Source organism: Piliocolobus tephrosceles, chromosome 3 (genome assembly GCF_002776525.5).
Source record: "Piliocolobus tephrosceles isolate RC106 chromosome 3, ASM277652v3, whole genome shotgun sequence".
Taxonomy (NCBI): domain Eukaryota; kingdom Metazoa; phylum Chordata; class Mammalia; order Primates; family Cercopithecidae; genus Piliocolobus; species Piliocolobus tephrosceles.
Genome location: NC_045436.1, coordinates 90,141,187 through 90,147,523, shown reverse-complemented (window position 1 = coordinate 90,147,523; position 6,337 = coordinate 90,141,187). Strand labels below are relative to the sequence as shown.

The following is a 6,337-nucleotide window of genomic DNA, read 5'->3' as shown; positions in this document are numbered from 1 at the left end:
ATTTTTTTTGAGATGGAGTCTCACTCTGTCGCCCAGGCTGGAGGGCAGTGGCGTGATCTCGGCTCTCTGCAAGCTCTGCCTCCTGGGTTCAAGTGATTCTCCCACCTCAGCCTCCCCAGTAGCTGGGACAACAGGCACCTGCCACCACACCCAGCTAATCTTTTTTTGTATTTTTAGTAGAGATGGGTTTCACCATGTTAGCCAGGATGGTCTCAATCTCCTGACCTCATGATCTGTCTGCCTCGACCTCCCAAAGTGCTGGGATTACAGGGATGAGCCACCTTGCCTGGCCACTTCACAGCTTTTGATCTAAGATGACAGAAGCAAAAGAGAACAAGAAGGGAGTGGTCAGCAGGTGTGAGCGCACAATAAATTCTGGGGTCACAGAAAACACAAGCACAGCCAAATACTGCAGTGGAAAAGTAAGGGAGATCAGCCAGACAGAACTCCTACGAGTTTCCAGGTTCTGAATGAACACGTCTAAAGTGGCCTGCAACCTTGATGACAGGAGTTCAAGGCCAGCTTGGGGAACATAGCTAAGATTCTGTCTCTTTGGGGGGAAAAAAAAACCCTTTCAGCAGAATTTATTTATTTATTTAGAGACGGAGTCTTGCACTGTCACCCAGGCTGGAGTGTAGTGGCACAATCTTGACTCACTGCAACCTCCGCCTCCCAGGTTCAAGCAATTCTCCTGCCTCAGCCTCCTGAGTAGCTGGGATTACAGGTGCCTGCCACCACGCCCGGCTAATTTTTGTATTTTTAGTAGAGACAGGGTTTTACCATGTTGGCCAGGCTGGTCTCGAACTCCTGACCTCAGGTGATCCACCTGCCTCGGCCTCCTAAAGTGCTGGGATTACAGGCATGAGCCACCTCGCCCGGACAGAATTTATTTTCAAAAAGAAAACAATTAAAAATAAACAAGCAAATAAAATTAAGTGGCCTGGAAGAAAAAAAAAATAGACCAAAAGAGAGGGAAGTAAGTACAATTCTGACCATGGAAAAGCTACCCCAGTCAGTGTCCCACAACCTGCCGCTTCCATCTCCTCATATCCCTGTATCTATGCATATGGGCACTACTACTTTTCTTACAGGGGTTAAATAAAGAAAAAGCCCCTAGAAATTTTTTAAAAAATAATTGAACTGGGTATGGTGGCTCACAGTTGTAATCCCACGACTTTGGGAGGCCGAGGTGGGAGGATCACTTGAGTCCAGGAGTTTGAGAGCAGCCTAGGCAACAAAGGAAAACCCTGTCTCTACTTAAAAAAAAAAAAAAAAAAATAGCAGGGCATGATGGTGCACACCTGTAGTACCAGTTACTCAGCAGGCTCAGGTGGGAGGACCACTTGAGCCCGGGAAGTTGAGACTGCAGAGAGCCTATGATCGTGCCACTGCACTACAGCCTGGGTGACAGTGTGAGAGATCCTGTCTCAAAGAGTAATAATAATAATTAGACCAGGCGTGATGGCTCACGTCTGTAATCCCAGCACTTTGGGAGGCTGAGGCAGGTGGATCACGAGGTCAGGAGTTCAAGACCAGCCTGGTCAAGATGGTGAAACCCCATCTGTACTAAAAATACAAAAAATTAGCTGGACGTGGTGGCGGGTGCCTGTAATCCCAGCTACTCAGGAGGCAGAGGCAGAATTGCTTGAACCCGGGAGGCAGAGGTGGCACTGAGCCAAGATCATGCCACTGCACTCCAGTCTGGGCAACACAGTGAGACTCCATCTCAAAAATAAATAAATATTAATAATAATTGTAAAAATTACCCACAGGGGTAGGGCACAGTGGCTCATGCCTATAATCCCAGAACTTTGGGAGACCAAGGCAGGAGGATTGCTTGAGATCAGGAGTTCAAAACCAACCTTTTTAAAAAATTTAGCTGGGTTTGGTGGCCTGAGCCTGTTGTCAGGCTCTCAGGAAGCTGAAGAGAGAAAATTGCTTGAGACCAGGAGTTTGGAGGCTGCAGTGAGCTATGAATGTGCCACTATACTCCAGCCTGGGTGACAGAATGAGATCTTGTCTCTAAAAAACAAAATAGATTACTTAGAGGGAATAAGACCTCTAGGATGGGAAGAGGCCACAGAGTAAAGTCCTCCCCATTCTGGTATTTGGACATTCCATGTCCCCATATTAAAGGCTGCTCCTGCAAAAAGTAAAGTCTGCCTAACCAAAAAATCTTATCCATATACACAGAGTCTATTGGGAAACAACCTAGAGAAAACTCATGCTGGCTGCTTAGAAAAATCAAATTAAGCTGTGCTACATTGTCTAATCAAACTCACTAGAAGGATCATGCAACGTGCATTATATAGGAACATAACCCAAAAATGCCAACGTAGAGATCACTGTGAAACTCCTGAACTTGGCCAATACCCTATAAATTTAAGAAGATGGATCTTCTTCCCACTAGCAAGTCTATACTTGTTCCTGAGATATATTAATAGTCCCCTCATTACATTTCTCTTCCCATTTTACACATAGAACTTAAGGTCCCAGAATAGGTTAAAAAATGTTTTACAATCACTACCAAGCTGGGCACCAGGGATATAGCCGAGACTGACCCCAAGACTGAGCAGGAACTCACCTTAGTGGTGCAGACACTCCTGCAGCAGATCCAAGATAAATTTCAGACCATGTCTGGCCAGATCATTGGGAGAATTGATGATATGAGTAGTTGCATTGATGATCTGAAGAAGAACATTGCAGATTTCATGACACAGGCTGGGGTGGAAGAACTGGAAGGTGAAAACAAGATACCTACCACACAAGAGGTGAAGGTTGCTAATAATTTATACTGAAATCTGGAACACCATTTTTCCAAGCCAAGAGAAGATTGAATGGCTTTTTGCAGCTAACTACTATGTGTAGACAGGTTTTATATTATAAAAAGTGTGCATTTTTATCACATACTATATAGTTAGTCTATAGAGTGATTTACCCCCCAGTTTCTTAAACATGGTATCTTCACATCTTGGACCTTGGTCAATTGTGCTATTAATTGTTAAACATTAAAACTTTGCCAGTTCCTGCAAAAAAAAAAAAAAAAAAAAAAAGTTTTATTCCCAAATTCCTATTCTTCTTTGACCCAACTGGAGGCCATACTCAGGTGCTTGGGTTGAGTCTTGTGCTTTCTTCAACAGCTTGCATCAACCTCCATCAAGACTGGGGTTGGAATAACTTAAGCCTCTGCTAAGCTAGACTGCTTCAACCCCAGTGTCTCATGTGTTTCAGCCCTTCAACCTGTGAGTTTGGAAATTCTTAAAGAAATCTTCAGAACAAAATATAAGCATTATAGTGCTTACATCTCAGCACCCACACATCCCTAACAGCATTTTTCAAGTCAAAGTATATACTACATCTATTACAACCTAAATCCACATCATCATTGCCAGCCGTAGATTATACCAGATAGAGTATTAATATTATTGAGTTGAAGAATGTAGATTGTGAAAAATAGTAAAAGCATTATTATTGATAAATAAGCATGGGCTATTTGGTGAAATACTTTGTCTCAGCCAACCAAGTGCAGCCTAGAACCAAAACACACCAAAGGACCTACTTTGGCTCTTTCTCCCTAGGCATTTGAGTCTCAGACTTTTCCAATTCAGAGGGAAAAGCCCATCCAACAAAAAACAGCAGCAACAAAAAGCTTACCCCACAAAAACTTCTGTTCTGAAAGACAGAAGAGGAGGGCTGGAATTTTCTTTTTTTTTTTTTTTTTTTTTTTTGAGGCGGAGTCTTGCTCTGTCGCCCGGACTAGAGTGCAGTGGCCGGATCTCACTCAGCTCACTGCAAGCTCCGCCTCCCGGGTTTACGCCATTCTCCTGCCTCAGCCTCCCGAGTAGTTGAGACTACAGGCGCCCGTCACCTCGCCCAGCTAGTTTTTGTATTTTTAGTAGAGACGGGGTTTCACCGTGTTAGCCAGGATGGTCTCGATCTACTGACCTCGTGATCCGCCCGTCTCGGCCTCCCAAAGTGCTGGGATTACAGGCTTGAGCCACCGTGCCCGGTCTGGAATTTTCTAAATAATTCCCAGAGACTGGTTTCTTCCTCCTCGGGCCTGGGGAAAAGCAGGGCCAGCTTACTTCCCCAGCTGTTAGAAGAGAAGAAACTCACACAATGCCAAAGAGCCCACCCAAAAGATGATAAAAATCAAAGTAGTAGCTACCTGGAGGAATGGGTGACTGAAAAGGGGCTCTAGAAAACTTTTCAGTAGCATGAACAGATTGTCTATTTTGATCTGAGTAGTGATTACATGTAGGTATACACAGGCAAACATTCATCAACCCATTCACTTAAGATTTGTACATATCACTGCATGTAAATTATACTGCAAGAAAAAAAAAAAGGAAAAACATTCTCACACACATGCAAAAAAAAAGCTTTTTTCCCAATAAGAAACACCCCAGCCTTTCCCCAGTTTTCTGGATTACTAGAAGTGATTGATTTCAAAGAGAGAATAAAGGGGCAGCCCAAAAGAGGAAGACTATGATCTCCAAGCTGACTTGTCCCCATCTCCATGAAATCTCATGGAAGGAAAAGCATCTCAAGGAAAGAGAGACAAAGAGGTTATCAGGGTTCTTCCAAGAGGAAACAATCCTGCACTCTCACCCTCGTAACTTGGGTCTCATGAAAGAGAATGCATTCAGAAAGTCATCACGTTAAGGTGCATTGTGACTTTAAATCTCTTTCGTTAAAAACAATGTGTACGGCTGGGCGCGGTGGCTCAAGCCTGTAATCCCATCACTTTGGGAGGCCGAGACGGGCGGATCACGAGGTCAGGAGATCGAGACCATCCTGGCTAACACTGTGAAACCCCGTCTCTACTAAAAAATACAAAAAAATTGCCGGGCGAGGTGGCGGGCGCCTGTAGTCCCAGCTACTCGGAGGCTGAGGCAAGAGAATGGCGTAAACCCGGGAGGCGGAGCTTGCAGTGAGCTGAGATCCGGCCACTGCACTCCAGCCTGGGCGACAGAGCGAGACTCCGTCTCAAAAAAAAAAACAATGTGTACTCCTCTAGGGAAACCTGGCCCAATATACCTGAAAATTCCAGAAGAGCCGTTCTAGCCTCTGAGCAATCCCTGCCTGAAAGCACAGTTGCACAATCGCAGTTCAATGAATCTGAGCCACAGATTCATCCTCAGGGATGTGCCAAATGACTTTCATTTTACAAGGGTTCTTACATTATTTAAATTGAGGAAATAATTATTTGAAGGCATCAGTTAAAACTCAAAAAAAAGAAAAGAGCACAAGACAAAATATATATATGAAATATTTTTAACTCTTAAGGCACTGCCATACCCGCATATCCCATGCATGGGCGGGATGGTGGTATCTTCTTCTCCAGCCTGCCCTTCACCTCCTCACACACAAACCACCACCGCCACTCGGACAGGTGAATTGTTCTCTGTTCCTTGACTGGGAAGAAGGATGTGTCAGCAGATAGCAAACTTTAAGGCAGTTTATTCTTGAATTGGGATTTTAAAACTTAGGTCAGGCAGTTGGGATGTGTGAGCAGAAAAAAAATTAAATAAAAAACAAAAAATAAAGAAAACATAGGTAGTTTAGAGGTCAAAAAGAAGCCATAATACATACAGTATATTGAGGAAAACACATGAGTAAAAGGAAAATGTCCCAGTCTTACCCCATCTCTCTCCAGTCTTCAACCTCTGCACTAGAAAAGAGTCCTCAGCCTTGAGGAAGAGTTTATCTTACTTCAGTGGAAACAGAGAAGTAGTAATAGAGAGTCTAATGGGTCCCAAAAAGAGGAAACTTGCCTCCAGCTCTTGGGCTGTGTAATTGACATAACTAATTCCATCTTAGAAAAGGACTCCATTTTGGTTGGGTATGGTGGTTCATGCCTGTAATCCCAGGACTTTGGGAGGCCGAGGTGGGTGGATCATGAGGTCAGGAGTTCAAGACCAGCCTGGCCAAGATGGCAAAACCCCATCTCTACTAAAAATACAAAAATTAGCCAGGCGTGGTGGCAGGCACCTGTAATCCCAGCTACTCAGGAAGCAGGAGAATCACTTGAACCCTGGGGGACAGAGGTTGCAGTGAGCTGAGATTGCGCCACTGCACTCACTGGGCAACAAAGTGAGACTCCGTCTCAAAGAAAAAGAAAAAAAACTCCATTTTATATTTCACAGAGCACTTTGCCAACAAGGATAAGATGCTTTGTTTAACAAACAAATAAAAAAAAAAAAGAAAAGACTGCTGGCAACCAGATAAGGATGTAAACAAGCGTACTCTTCCATTATCAGTTCTTGCCAGAGGACTCTGACTATAAAGGATTAGGCCTTCTGCAACTCAAAAACAGCTCTCTTTACTGACACCA

At 44.0% G+C, this 6,337-nt stretch overlaps 1 pseudogene; it reads left to right on the top strand.

Annotated features, from left to right (window-relative positions):
• The first annotated feature begins 314 nt into the window (after nt 1–314).
• Nucleotides 315–2,798, top strand: LOC111547855 (annotated as a pseudogene).
• Nucleotides 2,799–6,337: the final 3,539 nt, after the last annotated feature.